This window comes from Capra hircus, chromosome 1, assembly GCF_001704415.2.
Source record: "Capra hircus breed San Clemente chromosome 1, ASM170441v1, whole genome shotgun sequence".
Lineage (NCBI taxonomy): Eukaryota > Metazoa > Chordata > Mammalia > Artiodactyla > Bovidae > Capra > Capra hircus.
In genome coordinates this window covers 42,382,718-42,388,717 of record NC_030808.1, presented here as the reverse complement: position 1 = coordinate 42,388,717, position 6,000 = coordinate 42,382,718, and the positions used below count along the sequence as shown (strand labels likewise).

The window sequence follows — 6,000 nt, the reverse complement described above, 5'->3', positions numbered from 1 at the left end:
TGGTTTGTATCTTTAACCCAAATATCTAACTAAAGAGCTTCACCCTGATATTTTGTCATACTCTATCACTGAAGCTGATCCTCTTTCTAAGAAGAACAAGATTAATTCACTTTAGGTGTGTGATCATCTTGAAAGAAAAACATGAAGGTGCTTGACACAGAGTAGCCATCCCAGGCCTAGTAATCTCTGTGGGCTTAGTGAAAGACTGAAAAATAAGTGATGCATTTATGCTTCATTTGAAATATTTGTGCTGTCAGAATCATTTAAAGTTTACATATATTGCATAAATATTTATTTAGGACCTCATGTGTATAAGCAACTGTGCTAAGCACCACATAGGAATGAATGAGAGAATAGTGAGATTTCTAAACTGTAACCTAAAAATAGCTTATAGGCCCAAAATAAGAATTACAGTGTTATACATGGCCTAAGAGTATAAATAAACTATTCAATGTTTCAAATGAGGGAGCATTCTTTTTCTCTTTGAGGTGTTCTGGAAATGTGTTGTGGAAGATATAACATTTAAGATAGACCTTAAAGGAAGGACTGTTATAATTTCTTACTTGGGGAGAATGTTCCAGTGGAGAGACTTGTATGAAAAAAAAACATGTACCTGAAAGGAAGATTTGTCCAGAAGAGTTTCAGTAACTCATTTTGGTTATAGCATTGGGTCCATTAGGAGAATTGTGGAAGCAGAGAATTTGGAATTAAATCAAGATTTTTGGGGGGAAAGACCCCAAATAATGCCAACATGAACAAATGCAGGGTAAGACAGATAGTTAGGGATAGATATGTTTATAAATCACACAATATGTCAATACACATACACAAACATATACATATGCATATAGAGATTTTTAGATAGGTATACTATATATGCATAATCTGATAGCAATATAATTCATTAAAAATTATTGAAGAGAAATATAAATCAGAGTTCTTTTCATAACAAATAATCTGACAACAATATTTGGAACATAACCAAATAGTAGAAGTATCAAGAATGTTGAAAATGGTAGATGTGAGTAGTTTTAGGATGAGGGCATCAGTGGTGTTAGCAGGAATGTGTATGGGATCAGTGGTGAGACTGGAAGGTCAGGGATATGCCTGAAACATTTAAGGATCGTGGGGGCGCAAATCATGCAAACTTTGGCTCATTTTCATGTCTTTCCCAGCTACTCATTGAACTCTGATAGATCATTTTAATGTTATTTGTACTTTGGTAATATGCACTTGAGGCTTCTTGTTAACAACACATTCTAATAATCTATACATATTACTTCTTTTTTCTGATTAGTTTCGTATTTCTTAAAATTGTATGAAAGTTGAGACCATTTCCTTCATATTCTGCCACTTTTTTTCCTTTCTATGCCCATCCCAATTAAATCTTCAGTCTCATTGCTTAGCTTTCTCAATCAGTAAAGCTTTTAAGATTACCTTACAACATACCCCCAAACTGGACAGAACCATTCAAGAGGAAAGATAGTGAGAGACACCCTCCCTCTTCTTGTTAGACATAGACACACACTGAGCTAAGAGCATCCTCTTGCATTTGACCTGATTTTCCCTGCTGTAACTCCTTTCTCATTTTTCATTTTTATTGACTACTCATTTCTGTTGCCTTTTTTGTGTGATTAGAGAGTTGCATGGCTTCCCAGGTGGCTCAGTGGTAAAGAACCTGCCTGCCAATGCAGAAGATGCAGGCTCTATTCTTGGGTTGGAAGATCCCATGCAAGAGGAAATGGCAACCCACTCAGTATTCTTGCCTGGGAAATCCCATGTGGACAGAGGAGCCTGGTAGGCTACAATCCACAGGGTTGCAAAGAGTGAGACACAATTGAACAACTGGGCAAAATTGAAGCACAGAGAGTTGAAACTCTACAAAAAAGTGAAATTTTCTATGTCCCACATAGAGTGAAATGGAAGACTTTTTGATGGCTAGCAGAATTCCTGAAATTTGCCCTCTGTTTATTCAAACACAGGCCTGTCACCACTGGGGAGTTTAAACATGATATGATTCTTCAGGCTATGCAGGTTTCTTAATATCAAAGATATCATATTTCAGTCCTTTTCAGAGTGAATATACTATCATAGCACAATGCATTTATGAAGACATATTGAGAAGATATGTGCAGAAGATTCTAATTTGTTTTCATGTTTAAATTTTTTGGTATAGCATGAACATTTGATTAAAATTTTATCTACTTTTTTGAGTAACATGTACACAGAGTTTCAGATGCTTATTAGTACTCTCAGCTTAATTCTTTAAAACACTAGGGTAATAATGATAACTGCAAAAAAAATTTTGAACCCTGGTCAATAGTAGCAACATCTAATCTGCACAATTTATGACTATTTCAGTAAAAAGTGAACTGATATGAGCATTCTTCTTCAACACTTTTGCCAGTGAATCTATTACTTTATTTCTCAAGCTATAGATAATTGGATTTAAGAAAGGAACTATGATCATGTAAAACAGAGAGTACATCATATTTTGATCATCTGCTTGTGCAGGCCTAGGGTGTATATACATGACAAGAAGAGGCCCATAGTATAAATAAACAGATAGGAGGTGGGCCCCACAGGTGGAGAAGGCCTTATTTATGCCTTGTACCAACTTCTTTTTTAAGACCGTAAAAAGAATAAATGTATAAGAGATGAGAACAGTAAGAATGCTGAACACCTGTATTGACCAAGAGAAAATAAATAACATCAGAAAATTAGTGGAAGGGTCAGTACAGGAAATCTTAAAGAGTGGTACAAATTCACAGTAACAGTGATGTATTATATTAGAATTACAGAAGGTCAATCTTAATAAAAGTTATATTATGAAGTATGGCATGGAAAAGGCCACCTAAAAATGATGAAACTAATAGCTGAATGCATAGTTTATTGGTCATAATAACTGGATAAAGTAATGGTTTGCAAATGGCCACATAGCAATCATATGCCATTGTTGCCAGCAAGCAGCATTCGGTGGTTATGCTGGTTCCAAAGGGAAAAAATTGTATCTTACATTCAGTGAGAGACATCATTTTGCTCTTTCCAAAGAAACTGACCAACAACTGGGGTGTCACTGTGGATGATATCCAGGCATCCACCAAGGCCAAATTCTCAAGAAATAAGTACATGGGGATGTGAAGGTGAGGATCATTGCGGATGAGAGCAATGAGCCCAAGGTTTCCCATAATGGTGAGGAGATATATCACCAAGAGCAGAAAGAACAGGGGAATTCGCCCTTCTGGCTGATATGTGAGTCCTGTGAGAATGAATTCTGTCAGCAAAGTTTCATTTTCCTTTTCCATGTCCTCACTGGGTATTACCTGAAATGAAATGGAGTAAACCAGAAATAAAGACACAAAGAATTTTCAACACGAGTAAATGGGAATGAGAGTTGAAATAAACCATGCATATCAGAATGCCCTCTTAATTTTATTTTCTATAATAGATGAGATCTATTTGGATGAAATATGCCTGTATGTGTGCTAAGTCACTTCAGTTGTGTCTGACTCTTTGTGACCCTGCGGACTGTAGCCCACCAGGCTCCTCTGTCCATGGGACTCTCCAGGCAAGAATACCGGAGTGGCTTGCCATCTCCTCCTCCAGGAGATTTTCCCAAACTGGGGACTGAACCTGCTCTTATGTCTCCTGCATTGGCAAGCAGGTTCTTTACCACTAGCCACCTAGCCCTGGGTAAAATGACTTTGAGAGGAGAGTGAAGAGAATGCAAAAGAATTCACAATATAAAATAACCACTTTGGGGACATATTTGATGTGAAGGGGGTGGTCAGTGAAGAAAAGAGGAGTCATTTAGTTGACTGTATAGATTTTCATTAAAAATTGATTGATAACTCATCAATCATATAACTCATATGCAGTCTGTTCCATTGTTCTATATGTCTGTTTTTGTGCCCCAAACATTCTGTTTTGCTTACTGTAGCTTTGTCATATAGTCTGAAGTATAGAAGTTTTGCTGTTATTTTTCCCCAAGACAAATTTGGCAATCTGGGGTCTCTTTTCCATATAAATTTCAAGTTATTTGTTCTATCTGTGAAAAGTATCCTGGATATTTTGATAGGGATTGCATTAAATGCACTGATTGCTTTGTGTACTATGGCCACTTTAGCATAATTAATTCTTCCAATCCAAGAGCATGAGATATCTTTCCAATTCTTTTAAGTCATTTTCAGTTTTATTTATCAGTGTTTTAAAGTTTTGTATATAGGTCTTTCGCTTGCTTGGTTAAGTTTATTCCTAGTTATTTTTTGATGCAGTTTTAAATGGAGTTGTTTTATATTTTCTTTTTCTGATATTTCATTGTTAGTGTAAAGAAATGCAACCGATTCCTGTATATTAATCTTGTATCCTGATACCTTGCTGAGTTAATTTACTAGTTCTAATAGGTTTTGTGTGGAGTCATGGAACTTCTCTATATAGAGTGTTATCTCATCTGCAAATAGTGACAATTTAACATTTCCCTTTCCAGTGTGAGTACCTTTCATTTCTTTTTCTTGTCTGGTTTCTGTGACTAAGACTTCCAATATGATATTGAATAGAAATGGTGAGAGTGAGCATCTTTGTTTCTTTCCTAAATTTCAGCTCTTCATTATAATACTCCATTGAGTATTATATTGGCTGTGGGTTTGTTGTAAATGGATTTTTGTATATTGAGATATGCTCCCTCTATATCTACTTTGGTGATAGGTTATTCCTGAATGGATGTTGAATTTTATTAAATGTTTTTTCTAAATCTACTGAGATGATCATGTGTTTTTTTCCTTTCCTTTTGTTGATATGGTATTTATTGATTTGCATATGTTGAATCATCCTTGACCCTGGAATGAATCCAGCTTCATTATGGTGTATGATACTTTTGGGTAGTGTTGAATTTGATTTGCATCTACGTCCTTCAAAGTTATTGCACTGTAATATTATTTTTTAATAATATCTTTGGTTTTGGTATCAAGGTAATGATGGTAAATATTAACAGAGTAAATTTGGGAATGTTTTCTCACTTTCTGTCTTTTGAAATAAGTTCTTTGTATGTTTGGTAAAACTTTCTAGTGAAGCTGTTCATTCCTGGATTTTGTTTGCAAGAAGTATTTGACTATTCTTCTCCTGTTCTGCCATTTCTCTTTTATTCTCTATGTCTATCCAATTTAAATTATCAGCCTAATCTGTTAGCTTTCTGAATTAGTGAAGTTTCTCAGGTTGATCTATAACATACAGACACACCTAGAAAGGACAGATAGAAGAATCATCTACAGTTAAGAGGCAATTCACCTCTTTCCCTTTCTCTAAGAAACATATTAAGGTAAGAGGATCTCTTAACAGTGTAGCTCTGTCTTCATTGTCTTAACTCCCATACCATTTTTTCCTCATTGCTTTCTCATTTCTCTTTATTTCTCTGTGTGGGATGGAGTTTATCCCCACAAGAAGTGAAATTTACCGTACTTCAGATAATGTGGAATAATAGGACTTTTTATTGCTAGCAAAATTCCTGGGAATTACTTCTGTTCACTCCAAGCACAAACCCGCCTCCATACAGAGTTAAATTTGATACGAGTTTGCAGGCTACATGGCTGTAGACATAGCAAAGATATCATCATCAAGTCCTGTTCACAGGGCCTGCACTGTTTTACAACTGAATGTATTTATAGAGCCACAGTGAGCAACATATAGGCCTGTAGAATTTTTCATTCTTGTTTTCTGCTCTAATTTTTTAGGTATGACAAAAATAATTAAAATATGAAGTTGTTTAAAGAAACTTATTAGATACTAACATCTTGTGTGCTTAGTCAATGCTATGGTTTTTCCAGTGGTCATGTATGGATGTGAGAGTTGGACTACAAAGAAAGCTGAGTGCAGAAGAATTGATGCTTTTGAACTGTGATGTTGGAGAAGACTCTTGAGAGTCCCTTGGACTGCAAGGAGATCCAACCAGTCCATCCTAAAGCAGATCAGTCCTGGGTGTTCATTGGAAGGACTGATGTTGAAGCT

At 35.7% G+C, this 6,000-nt stretch overlaps 1 pseudogene; it reads right to left on the bottom strand.

The window, feature by feature from the left end:
• LOC102190460 lies at nucleotides 2,333-3,308 on the bottom strand (annotated as a pseudogene).